At 43.2% G+C, this 17,003-nt stretch overlaps 1 pseudogene; it reads right to left on the reverse strand.

Moving 5' to 3' along the window:
* Positions 1 to 5,594: 5,594 nt before the first annotated feature.
* LOC123728792 (histidine protein methyltransferase 1 homolog) lies at positions 5,595 to 15,284 on the reverse strand (annotated as a pseudogene).
* Positions 15,285 to 17,003: the final 1,719 nt, after the last annotated feature.

A 17,003-nucleotide genomic window follows, 5' to 3' on the forward strand; every position in this document is an offset into this window, starting at 1 on the left:
CAGAGGAGGATATTTGGCTAGGATGGAATAAATTATACACTGCTCAAAAAAATAAAGGGAACACTTAAACAACACAATGTAACTCCAAGTCAATCACACTTCTGTGAAATCAAACTGTCCACTTAGGAAGCAACACTGATTGACAATAAATGCCACATGCTTTTATGCGAATGGAATAGACAACAGGTGGAAATTATAGGCAATTAGCAAGACACCCCCAATAAAGGAGTGGTTCGGCAGGTGGTGACCACAGACCACTTCTCAGTTCCTATGCTTCCTGGCTGATGTTTTGGTCACTTTTGAATGCTGGCGGTGCTTTCACTCTAGTGGTAGCTTGAGACGGAGTCTACAACCCACACAAGTGGCTCAGGTAGTGCAGCTCATCCAGGATGGCACATCAATGCGAGCTGTGGCAAGATGGTTTGCTGTGTCAGTCAGCGTAGTGTCCAGAGCATGGAGGCGCTACCAGGAGACAGGCCAGTACATCAGGAGACGTGGAGGAGGCCGTAGGAGGGCAACAACCCAGCAGCAGGACCGCTACCTCCGCCTTTGTGCAAGGAGGAGCAGGAGGAGCACTGCCAGAGCCCTGCAAAATGACCTCCAGCAGGCCACAAATGTGCATGTGTCTGCTCAAACGGTCAGAAACAGACTCCATGAGGGTGGTATGAGGGCCCGACGTCCACAGGTGGGGGTTGTGCTTACAGCCCAACACCGTGCAGGATGTTTGGCATTTGCCAGAGAACACCAAGATTGGCAAATTTGCCACTGGCGCCCTGTGCTCTTCACAGATGAAAGCAGGTTCACACTGAGCACATGTGACAGACGAGACAGTCTGGAGACGCCGTGGAGAACGTTCTGCTGCCTGCAACATCCTCCAGCATGACCGGTTTGGCGGTGGGTCAGTCATGGTGTGGGGTGGCATTTCTTTGGGGGGCCGCACAGCCCTCCATGTGCTCGCCAGAGGTAGCCTGACTGCCATTAGGTACCGAGATGAGATCCTCAGACCCCTTGTGAGACCATATGCTGGTGCGGTTGGCCCTGGGTTCCTCCTAATGCAAGACAATGCTAGACCTCATGTGGCTGGAGTGTCAGCAGTTCCTGCAAGAGGAAGGCATTGATGCTATGGACTGGCCCGCCCGTTCCCCAGACCTGAATCCAATTGAGCACATCTGGGACATCATGTCTCGCTCCCTCCACCAACGCCACATTGCACCACAGACTGTTCAGGAGTTGGCGGATGCTTTAGTCCAGGTCTGGGAGAAGATCCCTCAGGAGACCATCCGCCACCTCATCAGGAGCATGCCCAGGCGTTATAGGGAGGTCATACAGGCATGTGGAGGCCACACACACTACTGAGCCTCATTTTGACTTGTTTTAAGGACATTACATCAAAGTTGGATCAGCCTGTAGTGTGGTTTTCCACTTTAATTTTGAGTGTGACTCCAAATCCAGACCTCCATGGGTTGATAAATTGGATTTCCATTGATTATTTTTGTGTGATTTTGTTGTGTGCACATTCAACTATGTAAAGAAAAAAGTATTTAATAAGATTATTTCTTTCATTCAGATCTAGGATGTGTTGTTTAAGTGTTCCCTTTATTTTTTTGAGCAGTATATATTAAAACCTACAAAAGAGAGAATGTAAACCAGGGAAAAAATGCACAATTTTTGGAGGGGATAACCCTCCTCTATTTTGGATGCGCACCCCCCGCCACCCTAGGTAAATTGCAATTTGTCCGTTAAAACTTTCACTAAATGTTTCAATAATACTGCCAGCTTATGTTAACTGTGTTGAACTCTAAGCACAGATAGAAACACAGTTGCTTAGGCACTGATCATGCATTTTTGGTGTAATGGTATCAGGGAGATTTGAACCTATGAACTTCTGTGCCACCAGGATGGCGCTAGCAAGCATGTGTTTTAACTCATACAAAGCTGTTCATTTTAGTCTATTCAAACTGATCAGGTGTGGCTAATTAGTGGGCGCGAGTTCACAACGTTGGTCTGCAGGGGGACTGGAGTCTGACGACAAAGAAGAATTCATAAGACTGGATGCTGCGTTCTATTCAAAATAGCCCCTTCCAAAGACGGCCAGCCCTGGAGGTCTGTCTGGGGATGTTGTGACTTAAACAAGACAAATAATACAAACAAACATATACCAAAGAAAAATAAACTAGTCCGCCCACCAAGGCAACCGTAAATCTTTTGCCTGTGTAGCATCTCAGGTGCTAGGGCGGACTCGACCAAATAACCGGATCCCTACCTGCATAACGTAATAGACACAAACTAAAGCTACAGTATGAGCAGCGAAAGGCTTATTAGCTTTACAGTTGGTAAGCCATACTCTTTCCAGACCTACACAACCATCAAAAGGCATCAATGCTGAGTCTCTGACAGCATTGAACGCCTCTCCCAAACCACATCACAAAAGTTTCACAGAATTCGACCAACAGAGCCAACGGCATGAACAGGGATGTGTACCATTCCCTGTCCTCCAGGGCGGAACCAAAACTCTCACCTGAAAGGTTCTGCTCAGGTATTTATGACATTGCTCCCCTCCTCTTATTTCATACCAGACACTATGCACCACTGGCTACAGTTCTCCACTGTTTTAATCAAAACTCCACGGCGCAGCGATAAGTCATTTGCGACTTAAGACAGAAGCTTATACTATACTAAATAAAACAAATCATTTTATCAACAGTGCAGAAAGTGTGGTTTCACATAAAACTATTTTCAAAACAATCTTCAACAGGATCGAACCTCACATCCCTGAATGTTCCATAGATCCCTACTCTATTCGCTAAGCTACCGGTCAGGTGAAACTTATTGTACGAAATCCTCACTATATTTGTAAGTACGGTGTCCAATACAGGTAGGTGTTTGAAGGCAGCTTGGAATCGAAGAAAGCACCGGAATCATGGCGAAATCAGTGGGATCTCGCTTTTTGCAACACACGGGTTGAAAAATCACGTGATCAAACAAAGCTTCAGACTGATAAAGTGATACACGCATCGGCACACTGCTTCGAGATCTGGATACACTCATTGTAAAGAACGTGTATTTTGTATCATTTATAGCCACTGTTATTAATTGTACTGCAAGAGGTCCAAGAGGTCTAAGAAGCTGAACATCATTGTATCTTAAGCTGAAAAAGTTTTTGGGGCTTCAAGTACTACTGTCACCAGAAAACATCCCTCCCTCACAGGATACTTCTAAGCCTGTGTAGGGACCTGATTAGAATTTTAACAGAAATGCAGGTTGATTTTGTTTACTTTAACCTTCTTTTTGATCATCTGTATGAATATTTTTTACCCCACGTTATTTATTTTTGGGGATCTTTATTATCCACTCGCACAGTAGGTGGCAGAATGCACATCCAATTGTTGCAAACGTCATTATACCAGAGAAGAAGAAGAAAAATTAGTAGCTGCGCCCAACACACCTGAACACACTTAACAAGATAGAGGATAGAGAGCGTTTTGATGTAGCTGAGAACATAATGTATGTGTTTTTCAATAACATTCTTAGAACGTTCTTTGAATGTTACTAATGTTTTCTTATGGTTTTTATGTAAAGTTGTAATGTTCTGAGAACATGACTTTAAACAGAACCATGAGTAAACCTGCAGAAAACATTATGCTGAGGCACTGAGATTCCCACAGAAGAATGTTATTTCTTAACATTCTCTAAACGTTCTGAGAACATTACTTTAAAAAGAACCATGAGGAAACCTGTAGGATATGTTATATTGAAGTATTGACGTTCAAACACTGAAGAGCGTTGTTTCTTAACGTTCTCGGGAACAATTTGAGAACATTACTTTAAATACAACAATGAGGAAACCTGGTGGAAATGTTATGCTGTTATGCAGTATTTAAATTCCCACAAGAGAACATCGTTAAGAAACATTCTATGGACTATCTGAGAACATCTCTTCCTAATGTCAAACCAGCTGGAGAACGTTCTTAGAACATGACCAAATATATAATTAGTTGTAACGATGTTTTAACTTTTAGGAAACGTTCTGTTAAAGTAATGAAATACCAAGAAAAAATTTTATTTTGTCAATTTTGTTAAATCTGCTGAGAATGTTCCAAAGCCAAAAAACTATCCTGCACCATTCGCAGAACGTTGTGGGAAGGTTGTATACAAAATAACCAGAGGACAGAACATTATGTGCTAGATGGGAAGTGAAATTAATATTTTAGGATAAAAGCATGTCAATCTTGACACTAATACAGTGACTAGCGAAAGTCTACACACCCTTTGCACAGCCTTCACATTTTGCTGCCTTAAAATTTGAAAAGGTGAATTTACTCAGCAGGACATTAGAAGGAGACACAGAGACCACATAGAGCCCCACTGTAGAATAGATGGGCTACACTACAGTGACTCCAGACTCCACTTTCAGACCCCGTCCTTGGGCAGGTGGGATAAGTTGCAATTGACATTTTGCGGCGGACTTCAGAAACAAGCCTGGCTTTCATGGTGCCGTTTCAACACTGGGGGAATCTCCTGCAAAGGTCACTGAGCCCATTTCCCTTCCTTCCTCCACCCCCCCTCCATCAATCCCCCCTGTAAAGACCTTTATTGCTTTACCTCCTCTCCGCTTTTCTCCTGCACTTCAGTTACTGGCACCAGTCCTATTCTAATGGTCTATATAGGAAGTGAAAGAGAGGTGACATGAAATGGCATCTTATTTTAAGTCATATATTGCACCTACTTCAACTACCACTTTTATGTCCACATGATCCAAAATGAACACAAACAGCTTTTCTTTTTAGTTTCACAAACATACACTTAACAAATGGAAACTGACTTGAAGACACTTTCACATGTTCACATTGAGTGCTGTACAGACACTTGTACAGTATGTACTGTACGTGTAAAGATGTCCTGCTAAATACATTTGAGACAAATCATTTGAAATACTTGACGTATGCTTGTTATAGGCCTAGTTTGCAAGTTACAACAGTGCCATGATAATGGAATGTCATATATTTTTGCTAATCTCCGCAATCTTCTTTATCATCAGACTTCTGCTTCTTTTCCCCCATCAGTGCAGCTATCCTGGTCCCCTCTTCTTCTGGTAGCAACTGGTGAAGCTTCTCAAACTCCTCCTTAATCTGCTTACTTTTCTTAATCAAGTGCACCTCATGTATTTGACATACAAGGTTTTACCACAAAGGTAGTAAGCCAGACTGTTATACCTGCTTGCTAGGCTATGTAGCCTACAGTAAGTAAAACACGCAAAAACAAAATGTAATAATGGGAAGCATAGAAATAGCACACAAAGAACATATCTACTGCTTCTTAGATTTTCTTCAATGAGAATGACAGATCTATAAAACACATTTATGTGCATTTTGTCAGGTCGCCCAAAAAGTTACATATTGCAGCTTTAAACTACTACAGTACCACTAGCTTGATGGTTGTAGCCATCAATTGTACAATTAACAATCATCCATATTAAAAAACGTATTTAATTTGAAACTACACAGTTCTCTAGTATAGGCTACTTATGGTAATGAACGGTATTAGCAAAATGCCTACGATAAGTGATGACTATGGTCTGTGTCAATTACCTTTGGTTTATCGTCCGAGCTCTAAATCAGTGTACTGCTAACAGCTTAACTTCCTCCACTGCCCCACTGCCCCATACTGGGCTCGAACCAGTGATCCTCTGCTTTGAAGCGCATCGCTACGACATGTCTCTGTAGCTTCTGGCCCACATCCCACAGTTTCTCCATATCAAACACTCCCATATCCACCACAAACTATTCAAACAGGTGCAGCACTCACCCCAAAGTAGTTGCACTTGGTGGCCGGGTAGACCATTCATCCCGGGGCCAACAGTCTGGAGGGTGTTGTGAAGAGCTGAGTAGTATGCTGTGTTGTAAATGGTCTACTCAAACTCAGATTACGTCATATTTAGGGGATGCATCTTCTTTGAGGACCAGCGCTAGGAACATTGTCCAGTCGCCTGAGAAGAAACGGCAGCAGGACGGCTTTGGGTGCTAGGAGGGGTCCAGGGCTTGCCTCTTGGGTGATATGCTGCCATCCTGTCCCTCCTGTTTTTTCTGTTTATTCTTCTTCATCTCTTTTGACTTTTCCTCTTCCTTCCTTTCTTTCTTGTCCTCCTCCTCCTATTCTTCGTCTATAATTGTCTCATTGTCTTGTCCTTCCACCTGACAGTTTAGCAGTGCGTTAGACAGCGTGAGCTGTTTTATAACGGTACTATTATAGTCCTGGAAATGGACCTGACTTGTGCCTTTCTTTAGTGCCAGTAGGCCCAGCAGTCCAGCACCATAGCCCATATCTAGACCCCTCTTCCCCTGAATGTCTCCCACTCTTTCTCTAGCAGCTCCAGGAGGTCATAGGTACACTCAGGGACGATAGACGAGTTTCCCACTAGTAATTACCAGTTGGAGCACTGTTCAAGTGGATTTTTCCCAGTTGTATGTGGTAAATTCCCACTTCCCACTTGGTTATGAACACAGCATGGGCTAAAGTTGTTAAGAAAGATGTAGAGTATGTTTTATGGATTTGTTTTTGGGAGATCTATTTGCGGTCAAGGAGATGGTGGAGGATGCCCTGGGAAAGGTGGAGTTAATCAAAGTGTTGTAGAATCATCTTATGTCAGAAGAACAAAAGGAAAGTGCATTGTGTCTCAGGGAGTTATAGGAGTATGAAGTAGAAAGCTTTTTCTGATCAGGGTACCGGTAAAAGGTGTCATCTCTGCCTTCACTGTGAAAATTGAGGCTGACAATCTAAAGCACCACCTACCAGGAGAGGTGGATGCACGTCGATTGAACCGTATGATAAATGGAAGGAAAGAGGAAAGCCTATCGGTGATATTGCTATTTGATGAAAGGTTTCTATGACATATGCGGTAAAAGATTAAATGTAAAAAGTTTGGCCAAGTGGCAAGTGTGTGCAGACGGAATAAATATGTTGTGCAAGAGTCGGTGGATACACGGTGCTGCAATTGTGGTGGGAACCACATTCCCGAGTTCCAGGAGTGCCCTGTAAGGATGAAGGAGGTTGAAGTAGCAAGAATCTGGGCTGTCCACCAGAAGCAGTGCAAATAGCCGAAGGAGCAAGTGCAAATGAGGAAGAAATGGCAATGGATGTCCTACAGCCTGCTAAAGTGTTGTTCATCAGTTGAGGGATGCTGAACTAACAAGAAATCAACAAAACTTGACATAATTGTGAATGCAGCAGAAAAGTTTTTGTATCTCCAGGGGCCTCATTTATCAATATCCGTTGAAACTATTCTAAAATACTACTTACGAACGAAATTTAGAATGTGGGATTTATCAAACAATCCTAGGAGCGTCTTACACACACCGGTAGGAGATAACTATTGATAAATCATTCTCAGACTCGGTGCTCTTGCATGACCTTGGCTATTTGCATTTCGAAACGCCCCTAATTAATCATATATGGTCAAAATCATCCCTTTAATGGCCGTGGGAATATACAAAGCAGTACCATGAAATACAATACTTTTTCCGAGACTGATGCTAGTGTCAGCGATTGAGTACATCCAAAATATTTTATTTTGCTTACTCGGTTTGGTTTGACCAGTAAAACATGGCTACAAAGAGAGGACCATTACGATAATTCAAGGTGCTTCAGCAATGGCAAATATACTTCAAATGAGTAGGCAACAGTCACCAATAAGCCATCCATCCTCACCAGTTTCCTCCTGTAGGCATATAGGCCAACATTGCTGTAATGCAGTCGTGCGTTCCACCTGGCCACCATGCCCCCACATTCAGTAGAGTTTTTTACGCACCATATAACCTATCACCTTTTCTGTTCACATATTCTAGTTTAACTTGTTTTGGGATGGTGCTTTTATGGCAATGTGGGTGCTATCTATTACTCTGTACATATTTGGGAACCCATTGATGGCAAAGAAACCTTTCTTGACCTGTTGTGCAATGGTGTATGGAAATTGTATGTTACAGTTTGTTTTGCTGATGATTGTATCCAAATGATTGGCTCATCGAGGGATGTGAGATGCCGAACCGCAAGCTCCCTCTGAAAAGTGCCTGTTGTCAAAAACCCAAGGGTGGATACTCCGAAAACCAACATCTGTTTTGCGAGGATTTAGGTCTTAAATTCTCCCAAAAATCCTTTAAGATTGGTGTTGGGAAATGCGATCTGATGAGCCAATCTGTACTTTCTGCAGAAAAAGCCTGTAATCAAACCCACAAATGCTGTGTCACGACATCCGCCGAAGTTGGTCCCTCTTCTTGTTCCAGCGGCGTTCGGCGGTTGAAGTCGCCGACCTTCTAGCCATCGCTGATCCTCTTTTCATTTTCTTTTGGTTTTGTTTTGTCTTGTATCACACCTGTTTCCAATCCCATTCATTACATGTTGTGTATTTAACCCTCTGTTCCCCCTCATTGTTCTTGTCGGTGATTGTTTTTTTGTAAGCTTTGTGCAAGATATGTTCTGGTGTGCGACGGGTTTTGTACCCATTTGTATTATTTTGTATATTTTTGGTTTTCCGAGTTTTGAGCACTTATTAAACTGCTCCGTTTTATACCAAGTTCGATCTCCTGCGCCTGACTTCCCTGCCACCAGTACGCACCCTTACAGAATCACCGACCGCTCGTATGGAGTCAGCAGGAGCAGATGCCCCGGTTATAGGGGTGGAGGAGCGCGTCCGGGAGCACGCAGCAATGCTTCACCATCTTGGCATCGCCATGGACCGCGTTGTCCAGACTATGGACCGCTGGGAGAGACAGGGAGTTCTTCCAGCGCCTCCACCAGCACAACCGGGGTCTTCTCTGAGCGCCCCTTTTCCACCTGGTTCCAGTGGGATTCGTCCTCCCTGCCCCAGGAGTACAACGGAGAGGCTGCGAACTGCCAGGGGTTCCTGCTTCAACTGGAGCTATACCTGGCCACCGTCCACCCGGCTCCATCGGCCCGTGAGAGGGTGTCCGCCCTCGTCTCGTGCCTCACCGGGAAAGCCCTGGAGTGGGCCAACGCCATGTGGAGAGAGGGAGATACAGCGTTTGACCAGTTTGAGGAGTTCACCCGTCTTCACCCGTCTTCGACCACCCGCCCGAGGGTAGAGCGGCGGGTGAGCGCCTCTTCCATCTGAGGCAGGAGACGAGGAGTGCTCAGGAGTTCGCCCTGGAGTTTAGGACCCTGGCTGCTGGCGTGGGATGGAGCGACAGGGCCCTGATCGACCATTACCGCTGCAGTCTGCGCGAGGACGTCCATCGGGAGTTGGCCTGCAGAGACACCACCCTCACGTTCGACCAGCTGGTGGACTGATAAAGGAATTTATATGTTTCAAGTAATGACTAAAGGATTCCACCCTGAAATCATATAATTGTATGAAATGTGTTAGAGTCATAATTCCATAATGTGTGTGACTAGACCATTGTGTAACTATTTCGCAATATGAGCTGGGTAGAGTTGAGGCATTCAAGGCTAACTGAACTGTCGAATTGTGATAACTCTGAAACCAAATACCAGGAAAGAGGCCTCCCCAACTTAGGTAAGGGGGAGTAACTGTTAGGAAGGGCTAGAAGATAATGAGAAAGTATGTGTTAGTATCGTGGAAAAATACAGCCCACCTAAAGGGATAACTGTACAGGGATTGGGTTGGCCAGATTGAAGTACTCGGCCAACCCACCTCGGTTCACTTTAACTCCTGGTGAGTAACAGTGTTATAGATACAAGAATGGCACCAAGAACTTAGGTGATTTTAATGGCTGTAAGGCAATAGTTATTGTGACTGACTTAGGTTTGGAAGCACAGGAGAAAATTCTTAACCTCACAGCACCTATAACTGATGTATGGTGGGCTTGTACCAGCAAAGGACGCATACGACAGACACTACCAAAAGGGTGGTCAGGAACTTGCGCACCGGTGTTATTGGTCCAACCAGTCTCTTGCGTATGTCATTTTCCAAATTTGCCCTAATGAAAAATGCCTCTTAGATATTAATTTAGAATTCACCAATCCCCTAAATGTAATTATTGGCAGAGAGCTGTATAGATTGCAAAATAGTTCGGAAGAGATTTTCGATGGCACACGGTTTATGAATTGACATGCATTTTTCCGTTCCTCCTGAATGCCCTACCAGTCAAATGCATTCTCTCCGTCGCCCACACGCACTTTAAACATTTGGATAATAAAACGTTTAAAGGCTGACATTGGTTGTTTTATGTATTCATGAATTAAATCGCTTTAGCTGACATGTTGCGGTTCATCTGATGAAGGTTTTGTTCTTAACTGCCTTGCCTAGTTAAATAAAAAAATTATATATATATATATATATATTCACTACCATTCAAAAGTTTGGGGTCACTTAGAAATGTACTTGTTTTTGAAAGAAAAGCAATTTTCTTTGTCCATTAAAATAACATCATATTGACCAGAAATACAGTGTAGAGATTGTTAATGTTGAAATGACTATTTTTTATGGAATATCTACATAGGCATACAAAGGCCCATTATCAGCAACTATCACTCCTGTGTTCCAATGGCAAATCCAAAATAATTTTTACAATTATTATTTGACCCTGCTGGTCATCTATGAACATCTTGGCCATGTACTGTTATAATCTCAACCCGGCACAGCCAGAAGAGGACTGGCCACCCCGCAGAGCCTGGTTACTCTCTAGGTTTCTTCCTAGGTTTGTGCCTTTCTAGGGAGTTTTTCCTAGCCACCGTGCTTCTACATCTGCATTGCTTGCTGTTTGGGGTTTTAGGCTGGGTTTCTGTATAGCACTTTGTGACATCGGCTGATGTAAAAAGGGCTTTATAAATACATTTGATTGATTGATTGATTGATTGATGGGGAAGTGCCAAAATGGAGGCAAGGTGGCTTCAACACAGCGCCCCCTATTAGTCCTTTAGTGTATTTATAAATCATTGGAAGCAACCGTTGCGCTGGTCATTCGGCATGTCATGGTGACATCCAGATGGTGACCAATACTACAAGTTATTTCTCCCTCTCCCATCGAAATAAACATCACTTTCTTTTAAAAGAAGCACCATGTTGCTGTTGTTGCGGGCTAGCCAGCATAAACTAGCTACAGTAGTTAGCTGGTAACTAAGGAGCTCATCGGGACGACAGTGGCGGTTCTAGACCATTTCAACTTGGGGAGCCAAGCTGGGGCCAGTTGTACTGTTAGAGGGGCCAGTTACATTAGACGTTATTGTTGTCATATCGTTTTCTTTACTGCATTGCATGCATTAGCAGGCAAAATACCATGTTCCGCGTTGCCACTGTCTAATAAAGCATGTAAAAAAAGAACGATAGCAAAAATGTGTTATGTAAAAATGATTTCATACTCCACATTTAGGGGGGCCACAAGGGGGTCCAAAATTGTTGTCACAGGGGCACTGCCCCCCCCTGCCCCCAGAACCGCTAGTGCAGGACGACTGACTGAAAACCATCCATTCGTCTCCAGGTGCGACTCTTCTTCTTCATCTACTTCTTCTTCATCAAGGGTATTATGGAGGTACACAAACATATGTTAAGAGGTGCATGCCGCCACCTACTGTTTGGGGTGAAAACTGGGGAACTTTAACGCAGAAAACATGGGGAAATAGGGAAAGGGTGAAAGAAAAACACTAATTATTCCCCCCAAAAGAATAAATAAATAAATAAAAAATAATAATCTATGTACTCCTTTAGTCAGATTCAAATGTCTACTCCGATCCCTACAGGCATTGAGGTCATGTCTAGATGGGATCCAGCTTTTGTAAAATGTACCTAAAAGTTGGAAGCACAGAATCGTCTAGAATGTCATTATATGCTGTAGCGTTAAGATTTCCCTTCACTGGAACTAAGGGGCCAAGCCTGAACCATGAAACAGCCCCAGACCATTATTCCTCCTCTCCCAAACATTACAGTTGGCAGTATACATTTGGGCAGGTAGCGTTCTCCTGGCATCCTCCAAACCCAGAATCGTCCGTCAGACTGCTAGATCGTGAAACGTGATTCATCCCTCCAGAGAACGCATTTCCACTGCTACAGAGTCCAATGGCGGCGAGCTTTACACCACTCCAGTCGAAGCTTGGCATTGTGCATGGTGATCTTAGGCTTGAATGCTGCTGCTCGGCCATGGAAACCCATTTCATGAAGCTCCCGACGAACAGTTATTGTGCTGACATTGCTTCCAGAGGTAGTTTGGAACTCGGTAGTGAGTGTTGCAACCGAGGACAGACGATTTTTATGCGCTACGCGCTTAAGCACTCACCGGTCCTGTTCTGTGAGCTTGTGTGGCCTGCCACTTCACGGCTGAGCCATTGTATCTAATAGACGTTTCCACTTACAGTTGACCGGGCAGCTCTAGCAGGGCAGAAATTTGATGAACTTTTTGGTATTTGGAATTTTATTAGGATCCCCATTAGCTGTTGCAAAAGCAGCAGCTACTCTTCCTGGGGTCCACACAAAACATGAAACATAATATGGAATGACATAATACAGAACATGGATTGACAAGAATAGCTCAAGGACATAACTTTTTTACATTTTTTATTTCACCTTTATTTAATCAGATAGGCTAGTTGAGAACAAGTTCTCATTTGCAACTGCGACCTGGCCAAGATAAAGCAAAGCAGTTCGACACATACAACAACACAAAGTTACACATGGAATAAACAAACATACAATCAATAATACAGTAGAAAAATCTATATTCAGCATGTGCAAATGAGGTAGGATAAGAGTAGTAAGGTAATAAATAGGCCATGGTGGTGAAGTAATTACAATATAGCAATTAAACACTGGAATGGTAGAATGTGCAGAAGATGAATGTGCAAGTAGAGATACTGGGGTGCAAAGGAGTAAGATAAATAAATAAATACAGTATGGGGATGAGGTAGATTGGATGGGCTAATTTACAGATGAGCTATGTACAGGTGCAGTGATCTGTGAGCTGCTCTGACAGCTGGTGCTTAAAACTAGTGAGGGAGGTAAGAGTCTCCAGCTTTAGTGATTTTTGCAGTTCGTTCCAGTCATTGGCAGCAGAGAACTGGAAGGAGATGCGGCCAAAGGAAGAATTGGCTTTGGGGGTGACCAGTGAGATATATACCTGCTGGAGCGCGTGCTACGGGTGGGTGCTGCTATGGTGACCAGTGAGCTGAGATAAGGCGGGGCTTTACCTAGCAGAGACTTGTAGATGACCTGGAGCCAGTGGGTTCGGCGACGAGTATGAAGCGAGGGCCAGCCAACGAGAGCGTACAGGTCGCAGTGGTGGGTAGTATATGGGGCTTTGGTGACAAAACGGATAGCACTGTGATAGACTGCATCCAATTTGTTGATTAGAGTGTTGGAGGCTATTTTGTAAATGACATCGCCGAAGTCGAGGATCAGTAGGATGGTAAGTTTTACGAGGGTATGTTTGGCAGCATGAGTGAAGGAGGCTTTGTTGTGAAATAGGAAGCCAATTCTAGATTTAATTTTGGATTGGAGATGTTTAATGTGAGTCTGGAAGGAGAGTTTACAGTCTAACCAGACACCTAGGTATTTGTAGTTGTCCACATATTCTTTTTTTTGAATATTTTATTTTTGCATTTTCCAATTCGGCACATTCAAAACAAAAGTGAAAAGATATTAGACAACAATAGGACAAAGTGACAGTAACAGACGAGCGTAACAAAAAAATAAAAAAAGTATTTATATATACAACCACACATAATCCATAAATGTCATAATAAAGAGTAAAATAAAAATAATAATGATGAGACATTGGACCATATAGTCACCTGCCGTAAGCTACATATTATACATTACGTGTGAAACATTATATAAGGATTATCTAGAGATTCAATCAATGTGATGTGGGGGGAGATTCTCCATATAGTCAATAAAAGGTTGCCAAATTCTGTAAAATGTCTTTAACTTATTCCTCAAGCAGTAAGTGATTTTCTCCAGTGGGATACAACTATTAACTTCCGATAGCCACATTGCAACTGGCAGGGAGGAATGCGATTTCCATTTCAAGGCAATACATTTCTTGGCAATCGCTAGCAATATTTCTGTTAGCTTTATAGTATGGCTTTGCCTAAGATTGGTGTTAGTAAAGTTACCCAGTAGACAGACCTCCGGGTCTAAAGGGAATGCAACCCCGTGAATTGAGGATATGGTATCGCATACCCCCTGCCAGAAACCGTGTAGCTTTGAACACTGCCAAGTGGAATGGAGGAATGTTCCTTCATCTGAGCCACATCTAAAACATAGGGAGGAGATATCAGGGTTGAACTTGTGCAGTCTAGATGGGGTGATATAGAGCTGATGGAGGAAATTAAACTGGATCAGTCTGTATCTGGAGTTCAATGTGGATGTAACACCATCACGATCAATACCCAGATCTTTTTCCCATCTAAGTCGGGGTTTATCTAGCTCAGGCAGCGTTAGTCCTGACATAAGAGCATCGTAAAGCATCGTAAACACGGGAAATGGTCTTGAACAGTGGTTGGTCTGCATGGCAGAGTTGTTCAATAGGTGACATCTTAGGTAGGTTCCATTGTCCCTTTAGAGTCACCCTAATAAAGTTTCGTAGTTGTATGTAGCTAAAGAAGTCCCTGTTAGACAAGTGGTATTTCTGTTTCAGCTGATCAAAAGACATAAGAACTCCCTCCTCATAACAGTGTTCCAGAAGAGTGATCCCCTTATCAGACCATGGTCTAAAGTTACTATTCTGGAAAAACATAGGGATCAGTCTGTTGTTCCATAAAGGGGTTTTAGGGGATAGAAATCCCTCTCGTCTGAACAGCTCATGCAGTTTGCACCATGCCAGGACAGAATGTATGATTAAAGGGTTGTCTGTGATGGTTTTTATAGATTTTCTGTCCCATTTGTAAAACAATTCTGCCCCCGTGTCATCATTTACCTCAAGCTTTTCAATGTTCAACCATGAGGGAGAGGGACCATTGTCAAACCTCTGAGCCAGAAACCTAGACTGTGCAGCCCAGTAGTACATTCTAAAATTGGGGAGGTTTAAGCCCCCTTGACCGTAATCAAGGGTCAGTTTGTCCAGGCTAACCCTCTGGGTTTTGCCATGCCAGATAAACCGTCTGGTCAGCTTGTCGAGAGAGGAAAAGAATGCTGCGGGCACAGGGATAGGGAGAGATTGAAACAAATATAGAAATCTGGGCAGGACATTAATTTTAATCACATTGATTCTACCCAGTAGAGTGAGGGGCAAGTCCATCCACTTACACAGGTCACCCTCCACCTTTTGCAACAAGCTGGCCAGATTGAGTTTATAGAGGTTGTTCAGGTTACCATCCACCATTATGCCCAAATATGTGAAGCCCATAGGCGACCATCTAAAAGGAAACTTGTGCTTGATGGTATGATGGTCAAAGACAGACCACGGTAAGATTTCGCTTTTATCAAAATGAACCTTATATCCAGAGAAAGAACTATAACACTGTAGTAGGATCTGCAAGTGAGAGAGGGAGTGTTCTGGGTTTGTTAGAAATAAGATAAGGTTGTCCGCAAAGAATGATAACTTATGGGTCTGGGGGCCCACCTCAAAGCCATGTATGTCAGGACACGTTCTAATAGCCTCAGCTAACGGTTCGATGGCGAGGGCAAAGAGGTGGGGGCTAATTGGGCAACCTTGTCTGTTCCCCCTATAGAGAGGGAAAGAGGAGGAAGTAATCCCATTGGTAGCAATCCTAGCTTTAGGAGATTTGTAGAGTGATTTTATCAAATTTACAAACACGGTACCTAAACCAAACTTTTCCAAGACGCGAAAAAGGTATGGCCATTCAACCCTATCAAAGGCCTTTTCAGCGTCGAGGGAGACTGCAACACTAGGTATTTTGTTTTTGTTAGCAAGGTGAATTATATCAAAGAACCTTCTGAGATTATTGGAGGACAATCTATTAATTATGAAGCCAGTCTGATCTGGGTTGACCAACAGGGGAAGACATGACTCCAGTCTCCTAGATAGCATCTTGGTGACCAGTTTACAGTCTGTGTTAAGGAGAGAGATTGGTCTATAAGAGGTGCACTTTAGCGGGTTTTTCCCTTTCTTGTGGATTATAGTAATCACTGCTTGAGAGAAAGACTCTGGAAAGCAGCTGTCTTCCCTGGCTTTTTTAAGTATCTCCATAAGGTAGGGGACCAACAGCTCCCTAAATTCTTTATAGAACTCTGGAGGGAAGCCATCCTCCCCAGGAGATTTATTAGAATGTAAGGATTTAATGGCTTCCAACAACTCAGGAGCTGAGAAGTGTTCACTCAGGTGCTCTCTGTCTTCCTCTGACAGGCATGGGAGGTTGAGAGAGGAGAGAAAGGAGTCGATCTCTGATAGATTATCGCTTGATTGGGAAGTGTAGAGGTCTTCATAGTATTTCTTAAAAGTATTATTAATTTCAGTAGGGTCGAAAGATATCTCATTAGTAAGAGTTTCTATAGCATTAATTGTCTTCTTACTTTCCTCTGCTTTCAGTTGCCATGCCAATACTTTGTGAGCTTTCTCTCCAAGCTCGTAATAACGCTGTTTTGATTTCGTGATAGCCCTCTAAGCTTGATATGTGTTCAGAATATTATATTTCAGTTTTTTATTTACCAAAAGCCTGTATAGATCTTTAGTCGGGCCTCTTTGGTAGGTTTTCTCTAGCTCAGAGATTTCAGATTCAAGGATATTCAGTTCAGCACTGTGTTTTCTCTTCAACCCTTTAGTATAGGAAATGATCTGTCCCCTCAGATAGGCTTTCAATGTGTCCCAAAGAATGAAACTGTCAGGAGCGGAGGGTTTGTTTGTCAAAGTAAAAATATTGATCTGCTCTTTGATAAATGCACAAAATCCAGGTTGCTTTAGGAGTGTAGAATTTAGTCTCCATCTATATGCTCTATTTACCTTGGTAGGAATTGAGATTGATAATACCAGAGGAGAATGGTCACTAAGCAATCTGGGGAGATACTCGATATCTAACACTCTATGAAACAGTTAGGTCGATAGTAAAAAGTTATCTATGCGTGTGTGTGTCTTGTGTGGGTG

Source organism: Salmo salar, chromosome ssa18, assembly GCF_905237065.1.
Source record: "Salmo salar chromosome ssa18, Ssal_v3.1, whole genome shotgun sequence".
Lineage (NCBI taxonomy): Eukaryota > Metazoa > Chordata > Actinopteri > Salmoniformes > Salmonidae > Salmo > Salmo salar.